Source organism: Mchenga conophoros, linkage group LG7, assembly GCF_057382185.1.
Source record: "Mchenga conophoros isolate Kocher_MC1m ecotype Shallow Benthic linkage group LG7, M_conophoros_male_GT1.1, whole genome shotgun sequence".
Classification (NCBI taxonomy): domain Eukaryota; kingdom Metazoa; phylum Chordata; class Actinopteri; order Cichliformes; family Cichlidae; genus Mchenga; species Mchenga conophoros.
This window is the reverse complement of record NC_140532.1, coordinates 52,602,936-52,622,595: the sequence shown is the minus strand read 5'-3', so window position 1 is coordinate 52,622,595 and position 19,660 is coordinate 52,602,936.

Genomic DNA, 19,660 nt, shown 5'->3' with positions numbered 1-19,660 from the left:
AGAGGAGAACACCACAGGCCTAAACCCTGTAGGTCTGACAGCAGGAGGTGCATCAGTCCTGTTTTCCATGTGGGAACAGCGTTTACACTGGAATCTGCCTTTGACGGCTTTTTAAGAGCAAATATGAAATTCAGCAGTCTAACTGACACACAATACAAAACAATAACTACACAATACACTAACTACAGCCTCCAAACACGCTAAACATCACTAATGTTTCACGTATGAAAACTTGCGCGCTCTCTCTCTTTCTTTCGCTCGCCCGCTTTCCGTCGCGGGTGTCACTCCTAAAAACTTCCCCTTCTCCCTAAACAACCAAGTACCACATGTTGCCATATCATTTTTTTTTTGATTGGCTGACATGGTAAACTCTAACACCAATCCGGTTGTTCAGTGATGACGCGACGAATCCTACTTCCGGGTCTAAAGTAGTCTGCGTTTAATATGGCTTTTGTGTTGTTAACATGTTTAATGTTATGTATTTTCTTCTATTTGATCTCAAAAAGCTCCTAAAACAGTCAGTGATCACTGTTGGCCTCCCTCGGCTTTTATTACCGCTAATCATTTATTTAAGCTCAGTTTTTAAAACCTTAGGATGTAACTACAGCCCAGCCCATGCAGCAGTATATGAATGACTAACCTCATATGTGGATGGATTATCTCAGTTGTTCTCCTGGCTGAAGTTTGGTCCTTTTACAGCATCCTGCCATGCGATTACATTTGTTCCTGACCACCGAGAACACTCACGTTAACTTTTATCGAGTGGAAAAAAAGTTAGCTTGTTTATATTATGCTAACATAGCTGTGTCGCTAGCGGTCACGTAGCACATCATTATATACCAGCTAGCCAAACGTCTGTAACCCTACAAACGTCACTGCTGTTTAGTTTTCTGTCTTCATTTATGCTGGAAGTGATAACAGAGCTGTACGTTTTAATTTGTTTCCAAAACCCCGCAGTCAGGACATGCTATATTGTATTTAGATAGAAGCTAGCGAGCTAACTCCCTGCTAACTTCTAACTCCGTTAAATGTCATAAATTCCGTTTTCATGGATGCCTGGATGTTAAACTCAATTGTTACACCTGGTAGAGCAGAACGCTGATTATTTTATTAAAGATGAAAGACTTTAGACAGTTTTTCAACTCTCAGTAATGCCATAGTGATCGTTTGATATATGGACCTGTAGCGGAGTTTAGGCCCAGACACGGCTAGTGACGTCAGACTGAACAATCGGATAGAGAAGTGGTGTTTTTTTTGTTACTTATTTCACTCGCGAGCGGAGTGTTTGCTAGCATTGTCCGTAGAAAATGCAGTTTTTAGCGTTCTTCCCGCTGTAAAAACCACTGTTTTGTTCAGAAAAAAACATCGCGTGTATTTTTTTTATCATAACTCTGGTTTTATGTGGCCCATCGACACAATTCAAAAACTGGTATGTAGTTTGAAGTCCGCACTTTCGGCCCAAGTTGAAATGGAGACTGACTTGCTGCATCTTGTAGCTGTGTCGTCTTAAATTGGTCATGGGAATTTGACGCGCTGGAGCGTCCAAAAGTAGAATGGCAAGCAGAGCCTTCATCTTTCAGTACCCTTCTGTGGATCCAGCTCCCAATTTGGGTTCTTATGTCCTGTCTATCATCCTGTTCTGTCCGCAGTCACCCGCAACCAGTAACCACAGACAGCTGCTCTTGTTTGTCATGTTGAACTCCAACCTGCTGCTGACCTTCTACTGCTCATCCATTGAGAGGACAGTTCCAACCGTGGTTTTAACTTGTTCAGCCTGCTTTCCTCAGGGAAGCGCTACAGGTGCATCAGCACAAAGACCCACAGACTAAAGAACAGTTTCTCCCAAAAGCCATAACCACCCTGAACTCAGACATGCACTGATAAACACAGTTCCACCCCCCATTTCAAGGATTTCCCTCTATAAACCACCTGTGCAATAATCCAAACTGTATATACATAACACTATTTATTTACATATTTGTTTCCTTTTTTTTTATCAGATTGTATATTTTGTATCTTATCGTACATCTGTATAGTGACAATAAAGGGATTCTACTCTATTGTCCAGGTTTCTTCCTGCTAAAAGTGAGGTTTTCTTTCCCACTATTGCCAAGTTCTTGCTCATACTGTGCCATCTGATTGACGTAGTTTTCTATGTATTATTGCATAGCGAGTTATTTGCTTTACAATATAAAAAGACTTGAGGTGTTGTGATTTGTAATTTTAACTTAATTGAATAAACATGGAGAGAGACAAACGGGACCAAGAGACACTAAAGAAGGGGGACGAGACCAGTGACAAAAAGAATCTATCACAGGAACCACAAAAGCTGTTTGCAGTTCAAACCAGCTGCATTATCACCAGCTAGTAATGGAGGTTTTTCTTGACTATCTAGGCTGAAACTGAAATACACTCCATGTAAGATTATAAAGCTTACCAGGAGCAGCAGCACTAGCAAACAGTAGTGGGTCTTAGGAAAGAGTCAGTCACATGAAGTGACTCTTGTTGTGAACTAATGAATTATTCACAGATTGATATGGGAAGAAAAGATACGTCATCCTTATAGAAGTTCTTATTTCTTCTGTAGCCTGCGGAGTTTTAGAGGGAAGAGTTTTTGTCTCATCAGGAAAAAGGAGCAACACTCTCACAGTCTAAAGATCCGTAAAGGCTGCTAATGATGACCAGTGTGATGCAAATTACTCATTCATAGCCGCTGCCTGGCTGCGCCTGGAATAGATCGAAGGAAGGGGGGACTCAGACGTAATGATGTTTGGATGGATTCTCTGTTCTTGCAATAAAGCTCAAATTCATTTGCAAACACAATATCTTCTCTTACACCATTGCAACAAAATCAAACAGAGAAAGGGATCTGATCAAAGCCTGTGGATGTTTGTTCAAATTACATTTGAAATTCTATTTCAAAATAAAGAGTCCACAGGGCCCGGCCTGCTCATCATCGCACTGACAATTTACCACCCCTACCAATTGGATGGAGCTAAAGATGCTGAGCGTATGGTGTCATATTCATTCAGAAGTACTGGTGTGGTTTAATATTGCATGCTTTGGGTATCAAGTTAGGCTTGTGAGTGCACATAAAAATGAGAGCAATAAAAAAACAATTCTGCACAGCCTTGTTCTCGAACGCATCAAGTATACAATTATAAAAAATACAACGGATGCTTTTGGCAAGATAAAGAAGACAATTATTTTCTCAGTGTCCAGTTGGAACCATGCTTACTACCAATATTAATCCTCTCCCTGCAAGCTGCATATTCGTGCATGCTTGCGCGATGAGGATCTGTCAACACAACTCTAACTCAGGCGAGCACTCTTCACAGGACGGCGCTGATATATGAAGATGTCAATAAGAGACCCGCAACTTCCTCCTGTAAAATGAGAAAAATATGTGTTGTCAGGAGGCAGCTCTGCGGGGTTATGTTGATTTACTCTTCTCACTGCGCAGCCTCCTGAAATAATAAAGAGACAGTAGCTTTATAGAGTAATACTAACTGTTGGATGCCTCAAGCCAGATGAGAGGATATCTGATGGCATGCCATATTAATGCTGACTTAAGATCCCTGTTTAAAGATTTAAAAATCCATGCTAGTCTCTGGGCTGACAAACTGATTTAATTTAGCAAAATCAACTAATGGAGGCTAAAGATTTGATACCAGTCATTTTAAGTGAAAAGTGTACAAATACTTCAGAGAGGATGAAGAAGCATAAAGTAAAATGCTTAAGTACAGGTTAGCTTAAATGTATGCACTTTACTGTCCACTCTTTAAAAAATATATACTGGTGTAAATCTACATTGCCTATTTGCTAACTAATATATTATCAGTGCCAATGTCATTTTGTCAAACTTCACAAGGATTATCTAAAGGGCAAAAATAAATTACTTATAGTTTCACTGATGCTAATAGATTCTGTAGTTTGGATGTGCTGCAAATTAATAGATGGACTCTCAAGTTAACATAGAAAATTGTTATACAGGCATTTAACACTTAGTATTTTTAATGTGTTTTTAGAGCAGAGCGGGCTGTCTGTGGTAGCCTAGGGGAGTGGGGGAGGGTCGAAGACTGATGGTGTCTCAGCTCTACTGGAACACTGGGATCTCTCTTTGCCACGTTGTTTGTGGGGTTTTATTTGGCAGTTAATGCTCCTGTGTCAACGAATAAGATGGATATGTTCTGCTGCACAGGTGTAAGTAGAGTATGTACCTGCCTCTTGGGTGGTCATTGATCTCTCTTCCCCTGCTCTTCCCAATATTTAAGCAGGAATAGCTAAGAGACGGAGCTACTATTGATTTTACTCTCAAACTGATCGTGAATCTTTGAACACATGCTTCCAGCATTAATATATGTTAATGGCTGATAGGGTGGCCATCAGGGGCTAAACAGTTTCTTCCAAAGGGGTTTTCTCCCATAGCAGATGCAACCCATAGAAAAGTATGGAAGTACCATTAAGCTACCCTACTTTTTATTTTCAATACAGTGGAGGAAATAATAATTGGATCATCTGCTGAATGGGGGCCCTGGGGACCTCAGGCCTCAGCTAGAGGCCTTTCACCGACATAGCACCGACACGCAGAAGAAACGGAGAGGATGTGCAGTCAAGGTTCGGCTGTCCTACAGCTGTCCCCCTCCCTGTTGAATTTTCCTTGGGTCAGGCCAGCCCCCTTCCCTTTCTGCCCAGCGCAGGATGGCTTGGTCAGCTCTGGGGGCGGATCCTTGGGTGGTATTTACTGTTACCCAGGGCTACTGCCTACAGGTCCTCTGCTGATCCCCCATCACGAACATACCAACTTTTACCTCAGTGAGCGACTCCCAGCATGCCCAGATACTGTGGAAACAAGTCTCAGCCCTCCAGGTCACAATGTTTCTGGGCATGTCCATGGCCTTCGTGTTCCCTCACATCAAGCCTTTAAGGCGTGCCTAGATCAATTTGGGCTTTACTTGCAGATCAGCTGGGGGCTGTGCCTTAATCTCATGGACCTCATGGCTGCTACACATGAGACCAGTCCAAGGACACCTGCTGAGCCTGGGTCTGTGCCCGCAGAGGTCCTACCAGTGGAGGGACTCGTCCAACCTAGAGCAGGGCCAGACTTGCCATCAGTTAGTCTTTAGAGACGCCTCCCCAGTAGATTGGGGTGCGATCTACGGGTCAACGGCCAATTGACCAGCCTCTCCTCTACGCCTTCTCTGCTTTCTTCCTCCTCCAGTCGATCATCTGCCTGGTCCAGACTGAGATGCTGAGGCTGATCCTGGAGGCCCCTCTTTGGCCCCAAAGAGATTTAAAAATCCATGCTTGTCCATGCTTGTTATCAATCCTGCTTTCAATCCCATGCATGTCATAATGCCAGCAATCAATGCCATTTGCGTTGGTCGTTCAATTCACAGACTGGCCCCTTGGTTTCCCCATGGGAGCTGAACCTGGTCCTTGGCACCCTTCAGCATCCTCTTTTTGAACCGCTGGAGGACACAGTGAACTCCATGCTCTGTTAATCCACATGGATTGCTGCAGGTGGTTGCAAGACAGGAAAGGAGTGGTACTCCGGCCCAACCCAGAGTTCCTGCTGTTCGTCCTGTCCGAATTCCAACTGTCCCAGTCGACTGAGCTACAAACAGCTTCCACTGAGGGCTTGGAATAGGAGGCGGCTTGGCACCAGGCTGCCCTATGGCATACCCAACCGAACAGACCAGCTGTTGGTGAGCTTCCACTCTGGGATCCTGGGCAGAACCCTGTCTAAGTACTGGCTGTCCCACTGGCTTGTGCAGGTCATTTCGCAAGTGTATGTCTCTTTGGGGGTTCCCCTCACATCTGAAATGTGGGCCCACTCAACCTGGGGGTGGCCACCTCATGGGTCTTAAGAAGGGGGCCTCCCTCTGGGACATTTGCGTGGCAGCAACATGGTCGTTTGGATTGATCTTCACTAGGTTTTGCTGCTTGAATGTGGCAGCCAGCCCCTCTTTCGGGGAGCGGGTGCTTGTGCTCAGCAGTAGCTTTTATCTCCAAGGTCGGCCTAGCGTCTTGCAGTTTGACCATAGCAGCTTGCTTTGTTGTGACAGGGCCTTGACCCGGCCAGCATGTATGTATGTATATTTTTAAATAGTTCATTTGACAACACTGTTGTGATTGGGTGTGGGCTGCACCATCACCTCACAGGGAATATGGAATATGTAACGGAGTGGAGAGAGCCACTCAGGTTCTCACTCACAGTACCGAGTTTACAAAGAAACTATACAATCAGCTTTATTTCAAATGTAAGGGGAAAACTATTCGTCATGATTCTTTTCTCTTTGTGATCACAGGAGATGCCCTCAGTTTCAGACCTCTGCACCACCCAGTGACAACAGACAAATCATTTTATGTGTTCACTATTTGTAATAACTCCAAAATGAACTAATGTAAAAAGTACAAAGGCTAAAGTTCCACATGATGTACTGTCAGTGAAAGCTAGAGCTGGTTTACTGATAAAGTTAAAGACAAAAAGTCAAAGGGATTAATCATTCATGCAACTAGTGTCACTATATAAGACCATAAACAACAACTCAGTTTGGTGTTTCAGACAGCTGCTGATCTCAGACCTGCACAGCTTCTGCTTTTAACACTGAATGTAGTCAACTACATGAAGAGGACATGGTTTTCTCTGACAGTATTAAATACAACCTGATTTAAAATCAAAGGTCTTCACATGTATGTTGAACTAAAAACTTTTATCTGGAATTCGTTCACACTGTGTTTTGCCAATAGTGTATTATTTGCCATAAAGTCATTCAGAGCTTTTTGTAACAGAGTAACCAGAGAGGATGCATTATATGAAGATAATGTGAGGGCTTTGAGCATTACAGAAAGAAAAGGTGACTATCACACTGTTGATGAAGAGGGAGCTGCTGATGAAAACTGTGAGTCTTGCTTGAGCACTGCAATGAGCTTCAGTCTTCCTGATGTTTCTGAAATTACACCTCTCTCAGTGCGTCAACAGAACATCTGGCACAGGACAGCTGTGATGAAAAGAAGGGTTCTAGTTTTTCTAAACCTCTTGACCTAAGAAAGCTGGTAACGTAATGGCTGTAAAACTGTTTAAATCTTCAGTTTCATTTCATCCTCAGTCTTAAGTTAAAATCTCAAAGGACAACATTGCATTTCTAGACATTTCTGATATTAACAGTAACTCTAGGCTTCCGTGGAGTGTGCAAACTAAGGCGTGCAAATCATTCAAACATATAGATTACAAGAGTAACAGGTGTGTAGCCTTGCTATCTAGCTAGCAACAAGCCTCTAACACAGTACCTATGCTAATGGCTAATCTAACTAAAGAATTAACATTAATTTTTAAATGCACTTTAGAACAACACGCAGCAACACTACACATGAGCAGGAGGAGGGAGGTATGGGGTCTTCACACACCCCGGTTCTCTGCTGGCCAGCAGGGCAGGGGGGCTGGGAGGAGGTGTTGGCCATCCGATTGGGATCTGGGATGTGGGGCCTCCCTGCTGCTGTGAAGCCTGGGGCGGTCTGCTTGCCTCCACCCCGGGGGAAAGGGTAACATCTCCTGGGTCTAGGTGCCGTTTCCCCCTCTATACTCTATACTCTGGGGGTATAGAGTATGTTTGGGGAGTGTGATTGTGTGTACATGTCCACTTACGTTGGGTGAGTGCTGAGTATTTGTATATGTGTGCATGAGGGTGGGAATGCATGTTTGTGTCTTTGTGTGCTTGTTTGCCTGTGTCTATATGTCAGGTCGGGTCTTAGACTCCACCTCTCTGGGAACTCCCAGGCCTTCCAAAGTATGGAGGCCTATCTCCCCTCACCACACTCCCTGCCGGTGACTGATGCCTTCAGAGGTCGGTGCGTTGGTGGTTCTTGGTGTCCAGGGCTGGGTGCTCAGGTATGTATCAGCTCACTCCCGGTGGCTACTTGGCGGGGCCTGGCGCCTGTTGCTCAGTTAGGCCTCTTCGGGCCTCTGGGCCTGCGGCTCGGTTCACTCTGGCACAGCTGGCTGCCGGCAGAGCCGGCGGGCACGCCAGTGCAGCCCCCTCTGGCTTCTGCTCTGTGGCTACTGGGTCTGGGGCTCTCCTCAGCTCTTCCCAGGAGGGTGGCACGGATGCCCCTCCGGTGGTCCTCCTTGGACTCTCGCACTCTGGGGCCTCTGGATGTCTGGAGCCTGGATCTCCTCCATGCCTGCTTCATGCCCTGGGGGACAGGGCTATGGCTCTCTACACCCTCTAGCACACCGTTACATGGGAAAACCTTTTGAATACAAGCGCGCTGATCCACACAGGTGTGCACACGGGTGTTCACTGTTCATAGACATAAACTACACCTTTATTGGCTGCTACTTCAAAGGACATTGTGCGCTGTCGGTCCTGCGTGCTGCAGAACAACATTCAATATTTAGTATTTACTGCTGTTTACACTTAACTAGATTAACGTTATGGTGTTGTGTTTAGTATGTTGCTTTGTTTTTTTTTTGCTTGTTTTCTCTTCTTTTTCTCTCAACAGGTGATCCAGGAGATTTTTTTAAGTGCCCTTTCTCACTGTCCCTCTTCCCTTCTGTTTTTCTTTTCCTTCATCTTTCTTTCTCCCTTTCCTATAACGCAGTCATGTCTGTCCCATCTGTAACAACTGAAAATAAAATAAAATAAATAATAACAACAAAGGTCGATCAAATGGACCAATACAGCAAGGCCGCGATGATCCATTTGGCAAAGTAAATCCATTGGGTATCCTTGTTGGTTTTCAGACAACAATTCTGACGGCTAAAGAACCAAACGGGACAGGCAAAAGAGAAAAAAAAGAATTAACAACAGAAGCTACAGAGCGATGTTAGATTTTGTAGAACTATAAGATGTTAAGCTGTGTGTCTTTTTGATAATATAGAAATACTTACCTTTTAATTTAACCAATTGTCAGTCACAGTAAGCCCATGGGCAGATACCGTCAAAACTGGAGCAGCTAAGCTACAGAAAAAGTGCAGAGGGGCGTGTTCGTGTTCATGTTCAGTACTTACAGTCATTAGTGCACAGACTTTGGCTCTAAAAGGGCAACATGACAACTCCCACAAATGGAAAATCTTGGATTGATTTTGAACAACAGGAGGATTTCCAGCCAGGTTGGCCATTTTTTCTGCAGTCATTGCCTTGTGCATGTCTAAGATCTTGACCCTGACAGCTGTTTTGTCTTGCCCATGGTGGTGGAGAGGTTGGAATGGAAGAAACTGATCTTTTGAACAGGTGTGCTGTATACATATAAAGCCAATCTATGGTTGTCAGGGAGCAAAATCAGCCAATCAAATAATTCTTTTTCTTAAATCCTGAGTAATATATAAATTTTCATTTTTTCCAGTAGAAAGTATGTGTAACGGTGGACCCAAGAAATACCAGCCGGAGCGACTTTGACAATGCAGAACTTTTTATTAAACTCGGGGTTGTACGTGGACACATATACTCCCGCGCTCTCTTTCTCTGCTGTCACCTCCGTCTCCGTCTGTCACTGCCAACATATAAAGAGACACAATCACTGTCAGATCCCAGCACACCTGTTCACCCCGCCCCTGCGCCGCCCCGGGAGCTCACTGCGTCACCCCTCCTCTGCAGCTGGCCAGGGAACACACCCACGCCACAGTATGGAACAATAACAAGAAAATAGACATGTTTTGTCAGATTTTGACTGTTTATTGATATGGTATGTCTCGCTGTACACATTCCCTCCCCTAAAAAAATATACATACAAAGAAACCATATTTCGAGTGTTGCTTCAATTGAAACACAAGTTATTCTGGATTGTTTGTTTGCTGCATACCAAATATAATTTTATATTCCATGTACCTTAGCCATTTTTTATATGCCTATATCTCTTTTTCAGGCACTTGATCGCATCATCCTGGCAAACCACATGGGGTTGAACCCTAGTTTCCCAGATGAAAGGCTTGTCAGTGTTTTGGATGACATTTTTTCTGACCTTTAATGGTTATTATCCATAAAACCAAACAAACAACTACAATGTCTGTGGAGGCATCGACAAAGTGAACAACATCATTACCATACAGAGCTGAGCAATCTCATTACATTGGTAATGTGTGGAGGGTCTTTCTCTGTGTGTCTGTGTGTGTGTGTGGCAAGACAGGGCAAAAAACAAATCAAAGGAAATAACATTTAGACAGTCGTGCTATTGGCTTTGTAGCTTTGTGTGAGATCATTATCCAGATGGGCTTACAAGGTGATCTGGAAGTTGTGTAATGAATGTGTACTTCCTAACAATGAATGAAGGTACATACACCGAATTTATGCACAGTGCTTTCAGCTCAGTAATAATGGACTCAGTTACACTGATGAAGATTTGCATGCACTGTTTTGTGCTTGCAAAACTGGCATAAAAATCCATTCAGTTACTCACCCATTGATACACACGCGCTGGTATTCTCCTCAAGGCAAAACTGTATTCCTGAACTCCCAACCTCTCTATCATATCTGGGAATTCCACCAGATAGCCTTCTGCATGATTTCAGGCTTTTCAATGATGCTCTTTGACCGGCTGAAGAAATGCCTCAGGCACCCGGAGCAGTAATATTACAACTATAACGAATATTGAAAAAATGCAGTGTTGGGGTTTTAACAAGTGCTTATATACGGTGTATTAGGATGATGAATTCCCTGCTTGGGCACCCTCCAGACACAGCACAAAAAGATGAAAACTATATTACACACATATACACACACAGAGGAAGAGAAAGAGAGAGAAAGAGGTACACATAGACAAAAAAATGAGGCAAATGGCAGAGTTTCTGCATAGCCTTTAAGTGTGATTAAAGACTATTACGATAGGTGGACAAAATATTGGGTGCCCCTTTTTAACCCCCTGCAATCCATTATAAGACCATGAACTGCCTCAACAAATTATAACAGAGCTGTCAACAAACCGCAGACACAGACTCAACAAAATAGTGCACATTAGAAGCTTCTCAGGGGTGCATTAACATTGTAAAGGTCTTCATAAGATTGTAACTACCCCCTGCAGGTGCAACTGGCATTTGTCAAAAACAAGCCAACAACCAAGAACAAGGGCATGCAGATAAAAGCCAGAGCTCTTTGGATGTTAGAAAGATTATCCTCAGACAACACACTCACTGAGGATGTTCAGTGCTGTCTGATTTATGGGCTGGTTTTATTTTTTTACACAGAAGGATTTTTTTTCTTTTTGCTTTGGTTTCTATGGCACCCCAGTGTTCAAGCCAGTGGAACTTGCAGTCACCACTTTGAAGTTGTAACACTCGCACTGTGATGTCTCAGAGTAGCGAATATATCACTATAATCCAAATTCTTCCTTTAATGGGCTTTGAAACAATGTTTAACTGAACTCTATAGGGCTGGCATATAACATTCACGAACAAACCATGAGCCGCATTCATATCACAGTTTTTGGTCTCAAGAACAAATCACACATATTCAAACTCATAAACCACCGCAACCGGCTTGACAATGTTTCCTCGTAGCAACCTTGAACACCAAATCGCTTTTCTTCTCCACTCATTTTGCTGTTCATTTTCTTGTCTGCACTCGCTGTTCAGCCGGTTTCAATACTGATATATAACCAAACTAATCTATAAAAAGGAGAATAAAGTGTGGTGTGCTTTAAGGTGGGCCTATCTTGTGATTGCCGATTTGAGGTTGCAGTGTGTCTTGGTTTCTCAGTTAGATCTAGTTAAAGTTAACATGATCAAAGCCTGACACGAACTGTGAGCTCTTTTCTTCATAGCTCACCTGTTTGGCCTTTGGTGAGGCAAGTTAGTGACAGGACCACTTTGATTTATCCAGTAGTTCCCTGCTTAAATTTATCTGGATCTCTTTTGCGCTGCAATTTTGGTGAGTGAAATTCTTGTATTTTATTAGCCTGGTACTTATGACTAATTAGCTGATAACTTAGCTAATGCTATCAGCTAATGCAACTTGATGTTTGGCTCATGCTGTTATCCAAATATGTTCTTTTCGGCCAGCAATGAGGCTTCAAAATGTAGAGTTTAGAAACCACTGTGGAAATATCCATCTTTCACATAGAGTGCAGCAAGCCACCGCTCTCTTCAGCTGGTTGGAAAAAAATCAAGACATTTTGGCTAAAAGGCTCAGCTCAAAGTTTCATGATTTTATATCTTTTCCAACTACTGTAACTTATAAATCAAGTCGTATTCAGTAGGAGTAGGGAAATCTGACAAAACTACACTCAAACCAGCATTTGGGAGCAATGTGAAATTATTTACTGAGGGCACAGCTAGCATACAGACTTATATACAAATGGGCTTTACTTTTACAATAAGAGTTGCCAACTGTTGGCTTTTAGAAAGAATGCAGATTTAAGGCACATCCATATTGACTTCATTTTCAGACCCGCACACCACATCCATCTTTTGTATGCAGTGTTAAGCAGTTATTGTCTCTGGATTTGTCACTTCAAGCAAAATGATTTACAAATAGGTAATCTTCACATCCTTTAATGGTCTACTAAATATTTATTATAGGAGCTTTAATCACCATACAAGAAGTAATGAGGGTGTTAAAGGGAACTGTGTAAATTATGTAATCAATACTTGCTGTAATATGTATTCAATACAGCATGAACTTCTTTGTGAAATACTTCTTCTTAGCTACGACTATATTGATGCACTCGCTGAGTCCTAGAATCAAAAGCTTTGTGAATAAATATTAACCACTCTGTTTATTAACCAACCAGTCCTCCAGCACAGCATAAGATAATACATAACACAATGCTTAAGTCATTCTAAATTCAGGCCCTTCGCTTCTCAGACCCATAACTTTTCCTACTACTTTTGATCACATCTTTGTTTTGCTCCCTGAATGCAGAATTTGGTAAAAGTTATTGAAAAATACAGAGGAAAATCTGTAAAATGTGATTGAAATAATAATAAAAATGTTGGGCAAAACTTCAGTGTTTAATGGCTGTATTCTTCACAGCTACATTTACGAGCATTTAAATGAATGTTTAAACACACCAAGTTGAACGCCAACTCTGGAAATCTATAGTGACATTGTTTTTTGAGGACATGTAGAAGGTGAGGCATTGCTGCAAGCCTATACAGCGTAATTAAGACATTCAGAAATCTGGCAACTCAGTAGGGTGGAAAGCACATTGCTGAGATGCTGCTCTGTCCTCTAACTACTGATCTGGCAACTGTAATTAGCTCTGACATGAATACAAGGAGCACACACGGATGCAGTGTGTGATGAGCAAACAAAGGATGGTACTGTATGACAAAAATACTAACATCAAGAGCTCTCGCTGTACTCCCCTTCTCCTTTATTCTCTCCTGTCTTGTTTTACTCATCACATTGGAGCATTTATATGACTTTATTTAAAAAAAAAATGTTTCTCTGTTTGCAACAGCTTCCAGTGTGTTCAGCCTAACCCTCTCTGCCATTGTCTGTCAACATCCCCCTTGTGCATGTCTGCTGCGTCATTCTGGCCTGACCCACATAACCTGTGGTCATCAATTTTGTATACTGTTGAAGTATTATGATGCACGAATTCTTGTGGCAGCAAGGTCCCCCTGGGGATGTGAACAGTGCTATGTCAGGCACACACTTGGACACAAACACACAAAGAAAGCATAAATCGTAGCTGCAGCAGTCATTCACTGACATAAGCCCCCTCTAGCAAAAACACACATGAACAGCACTGCAGCCTATTCATAGGCAGAGAAACATGGTGAAAGACTGCACAGTCTGAGAGGAGTTGATAATATCGCAGTGTAGACACTGGGTGTACGGAATAAAGAAATAAATGGAACGGATAATTAAAACATATAATGTAATCGGCTAACACAGACACTCCGAAACCTTCTACAATGTTTGACAGATGTAGTTGTGAAGCGTGCACAGCGGTTTATCAGACTGGAAGTACTAAGAAATTTTTACAGTAAGCATGTCGCACAGTGAATGTTTCTGGATGTTTTGGAAAAAAAGGTATGCTCAGTGTAGACGGTGGGTGAAATGCACAATGTCGGTCAATTTTGGGTTCTGTGCTGTTGTCGTAAATGCCACATTAGTGAAATCACAGTGTTCAGTCAGTGAATCAATGGAAAGGCCTGAGGGTTGGCCTGTAGGCTTTTCCACCCCAGGGCAGAGTTGCCTTTGTTTACCATAGCAAACTGTGCTGGATTAGCGACACTCACAGCAGCCTACACACACAGCATGTACTAAATGTCTCCATTATCTCCCATCTTACTAGTGCAAAAGGGGCAGGTGGTGGCAAGTCTGACAGCTTGTTATGCAAGCCCACCCAAACCCCTTTAATTACTCGCTCCTTGAGCTAGACATGTATAGTACACAGTGTACATACTGGACAAAAGTGACAGATTTACCACTTGAAATGTGTAATTTCTAAAACAATAACTCACTAATTTCACACAGACATAGACAACAAAAAGGGATTTTTCATTTTATCCAGCAAATGTCAGTTTTGTCTGTCACTGAAACATTTTGCCAAAGTCTACTAGTTAATTGCTGCAATGAATTAATGAATGAATAACATGACACGTGGCAGAGTGGTTACTTTTAAAAAGCAAATTCTGTGAAAAAGGTCTGAAATAGCACAGTCCTGATGGCTCTGCACATGTCTCAGGGAAAAGTTAACATCAATGCAAGATGATCATCAGTGAAGACATGCAGCACTGGTTTTGTAATGCAAGGTCGAGTTAGCTAATGGAGCAATACATGCTTTATGATTTAATTTCGGTGATGATAAATGTTTTCACTTGGCTTGTTTTGACATTTCCCTGACTGGATATCTAGCTCACACAACAAGAAAAAAAATGATGAAAAACATATTTAATAAACACAGATGTCCTGATAATTACAGGATGTGTAATTTATTGTTCATATTTCCATATATATAATAAAGGATTTCAAAGATGATGAGTATTTGATGTATTGATGTAATCTGCTGGTCGTAAGGTTGGTGGTTCGATCCAGTCTTTAACGTCCAGTTATACTTGAGTAACTGAATGTGTGTGCATGTTAGATAGAAATCATTTACATAGGAAGAACATAGAACAAGTGCTTCTATGAATGGGGGTGAATGAGGCAAGTTGTGTAAATTGCATTGAGTGTTCTGAGGTGAAACGCGCTGAACCAGTCCATTTACCATATGAGTATTTGGATATTACGTCACTGCAGTGTGCAATATATGCTAGTGTAAGTGAAGTGGAAATGTTTTTTATCTGTATTGCAGTTGTATTGTTTTTACATAATTTGCATTGTGACATGTCTGATCAGTTTTGCAGCATTTAGCTGAATGTGAGCAGTAAATACACTTCCTGCTATTTCTATCAGCAGTTCAGAAGACCAGCTTTCAACTGTTCCCATGTCATTAGGGAATACTGCAGCGGGTAGGTCCGCATGTTGGATTTGTCTTTATGCCGAATGCCTGTCTTGACCTAACCCATAAGGGGAGTTGTTTTTCCAGCAACTGTTTGCTTTCCAAGCAAATGTGTAAAGCATTACACTATGGAGCCACTAGTTTCTGTCAGCAGCTTCATCATCAGCAAACACAAGTGACCTGGTTCGGGCAGGCATATGTGCCTATTCATGGAGGCATCTCTTGATTGTAGAGTTTGGCGATAACAGGCCGAACTCCACAAAGTGTTCTTGACTTGGTTAGATGTTATGGAGTTGTTTTTCTTAACCATGCACATTGTTTTCCTTCTGTAGTCTTTCAGGCATCTTAGTGTTCCTGAACTGGCCATTCATTCATTTTAAGAATGAACCTAAATTGTTTGTTCGTCAACTCTTTTTTTTTTTTTTTGCAAACTCTGTTGTAGGTTTATTCAGATTTTTCACTAATGATAGCTTCCTTCACTTGCTTTGTGATCTCTTTGCCAATTACACTGAAAAGCTGTAAACAGTTTGAAATTACAGTCATTTTCCAACAATATGATTAAAAAGAACTGTTCCAACAGTTTTTGGTAAACTCGCATAAATTGAAGAGGAAAGCACTTCAATTGCATGTTGATTGTTTCATTTTAAATGAACTGAAGTGGTATACAGAGGCAAAACTTGTGTCTTTTGTGTAACAAACTAGGTAGGTAATGATAATCTGAGTATATACAAAATGCAGTTTTTAAATGATGATTTTATTTAAGGTAGAAAAAAGCTATACAAACCTACCCGGCCCTATGTGAAAAAGTAATTGGCCCCTAAACCAAACAACTAGTGCCAAGGTTTATCCCCTTGGTACCAAGAAGTGCAGTCAAGCATTTTCAATAACTACTAATGAGTCTTTCATATTGCTGTGGATACAATTTTGGCTAAAACATTTACCTGTATTGTAGCAGATAAATATTCAGGTGTGTCTATCGAAAAACCAGTCCATGCATTTGTTACTTCTAATCTGGAAATGGACTAAAATCAAAGAGTACTAACAGAGAATAGAAGGAGAGAGCATATATCTCACACATTAGCATCTATTCAGTGGTTCCCTGTTAAACCTAGAGTGGATTTTAAAATCCTTCTTCTCAAATACAAAGTCCTGAAGGAATATGATCTCTATATATCTTAAAGACCTCACAGTAGCATAATATCATAATAGAGAACTTTGTCCTCATATGACAGGCTTACTTCTTAAGAAAGGAGTTCTTCCTCCCCACAAAGTGCTGCTCATAGACGATGGTCTAATTGCTTTATTTCTAATATTTTAGGGTCTTTGCATTAAACACCCCAAGGTTACCACTGTTATGATCTGGCTCTATGTAAATAAAACTGTCACTAACGTGTGCACATTAGTCTCAGATTCTTGAACATTCCAACTATTCTTCTTCTTCCATCTCCATCCTCTTCACTAAATACACTGTATGAACAAAGGTACTGGACCACCTACACATTGTATATGCAGGAAATTCTCAGCTATGGATACCCAGGCCATGAAGCTCCTGATACACAGTTTTTGTGCTGATGTTGATTCCAGAGGCAGTTTGTAGCTCACTATAGCATGAAGATTTTTCCACACTATGCACCCCAACACCCAGCAGTCCTGCGTTGTAACTTCATGACATCAGGCATTTCATGACTTTTTATCCTGTCTAGCAGCTCGATGTTTAACATGCTATATCTAATATATCCTCTTCTGCACATGTCTAAACCATTTCAGCTTTGCCTCATTAACTTGGTCTCCAAACCTGAACTGTCCCTCTTATATATACTAATCTTGTCCATGCGGGTCATTCCCAGTGAATCTGGGTCATTCCCAGAGTTTAGCATCTTTTACTTGGCCACCTCCAGTCTCCACCAGTCTCTTTATATGACCGCTCCATCCTATCCATGGATCGTCCATCCAAGAAGAAAGCCTTCCTTGATAAAGGGAGTCAAGAAGGTTGTATGTTAACAATCTAATTTATCTTCAGCAATAACAAATGTCCCATAAAGCTTTAATGTTTTAAAGATGTGGTAACTGGAAGAGAACTTTAATGCGTTTGACTTCATCCCAACATCAGTGAAACCGCTCGTGAACGGCTCTAGCAGCCTGTCTAGTGACATTATAGTCCTGCGGTATGACAACACCACAAGGGGAATGCATTTACCTCACCGTGTGCTCAACTAATGCTGTAAACACAGTCTAATGCACCTCAGCCAGTTATCCAATCATGTAGTGCAATCATTACTTGTAGTGTTTCACAGTAGATGGCCATCTGTATCCCTCCAGACTTAAAGCCTTGTTTAACATCTTGCAACTGACACTGAGCATCAATGACCGTTTTTTCTCTCCAAAGCCTCTAAACATAAATCTGTATGGACGGTGAAAAGAGACGAAAAAAATTAATCACATTAGACGTTTCATCTGGTTTTTTGCACTGACCTTTGATATCTGCACGTTTACTGGAAACTATGCCTTGGATGCTAGTTGTATGAGGCTAAGAGATTCCAATTTATTGCTTCACAGAGGTGTTGGTTTTATGCAAATGTGACCTTTAAAGTGACAAATGTTAGATATCTTATGAAACTGGCAAACACCACTACTAGTCATTGAGATAGATAGAGAAAGACAGAATGAAGGAGTTGTGGCAGCATTAGAGACTAGATAGATAGATAGATAGATAGATAGATAGATAGATAGATAGATAGATAGATAGATAGATAGATAGATAGATAGATAGATAGATAGATAGATAGATAGATAGATAGATAGATAGATAGATAGATAGATAGATAGATAGATAGATAGATAGATAGATAGATAGATAGATAGATAGATAGATAGATGGATGTTGTTTTTTCCACCCCCTCCCTATCCATCCCATTTTCTTTACCTTCCTCTATACAGCTCAGGCTTTATCTTCCCAAGGACTGAAGGCTGAATGTTGATAGAGTGATTATCCAATGCTTTAATGCCAACTTAAGATTAACACATAGGAGGTTGTTAAATCATACTTTTATGGAGCGCTCCTTGTTAGCACAGAACCGATCAAGGTCACGGACCTATCTTGACCGGGTCTTCAGCACACTAAATGAGCAGAGCCTTACTGGGACATAATGGAAACATATCTTTAATAGTTATCTGTAGCATCAACCCCGAGGAGAGCAAAGGGAGAGAGAAAAGTGATGAAAGGGGGAGGTAATGGCAGCTTGCCTAAGAGGAAAGACACAAATTCTATTAGGACCTATATTTAAACTGGAGCTCTTTTACTCAATTTCTCTTTCTGCCTCTCGCTCCCTGTCTCTTTCATGAAATGAGACACACACACATGCGCGCACACTCACGCCTACACACACACACACACACACACCGAAGCTGAACAAAATGAAAAACAGAGAAAAGAAGTGACCTCACGAAAGAAGCGAGCCTTTTTCAAATGGATACTAATTCCTGAAGGTTAATCAGTTTTTCAGTGAAACTTGAATAACGATGCTAAATCTCAGGTGCTTTTTTTTGGCGTTAAATTCTGTAAGTACCAAAAGCAAATGAGAGAAGCAGAGCAAATTCCCCTGCAATGCACCTGCAATGAAGACATTTTCCATATGCAAACAAGACAATTCCATCATTTGCATTTTCAGCTCAATGGGCAGAAAATAAATCACGAGGAGAAATATTCACAACAGCAGTGTAATAAACAATTCTTGTTCAGCCCTGCTATGCTTGAGAGAAAAAAAATCAAAGTCTTATTTTTTTTTAATTCAGGCTCTTTCATTTCTTTATTCCCATACTAGTTCCCTCTTCATCATCAGCCTCCTTCCAGTAGCACATAGGAAGTTGGGAAGCAGATTTCCATGGCTCCATTTCACACTAACTAGCATGCACAGAATCAATAAAACTGCTGCCGTATTACATTCATGTTTATGCAAACAACCCAAACAAACTGCAATACGAAAACAAACCAGATACCACTGTGTATCTTTTAATGGGATCTTTCCCATGCACACTGAAAGTCTGCTATTGCAGTACTCATAATAATAGAACATTTCATCAGGCATGATTTTAGGGGAGCTTAGCGATATCCGCTGTGACTTCATGCTTACGAGACAAACTTTAAATACTGGCCAACGTGCAAGTGAGATGTATCCCCTGCTGTCCAGTGTGTGGGCTGTGTACTGCCACGCAGGGAAGAGCTCCTGCCAACAAACAAATGTTCTTCTTTATGTCTAGAGTATTTCACTTT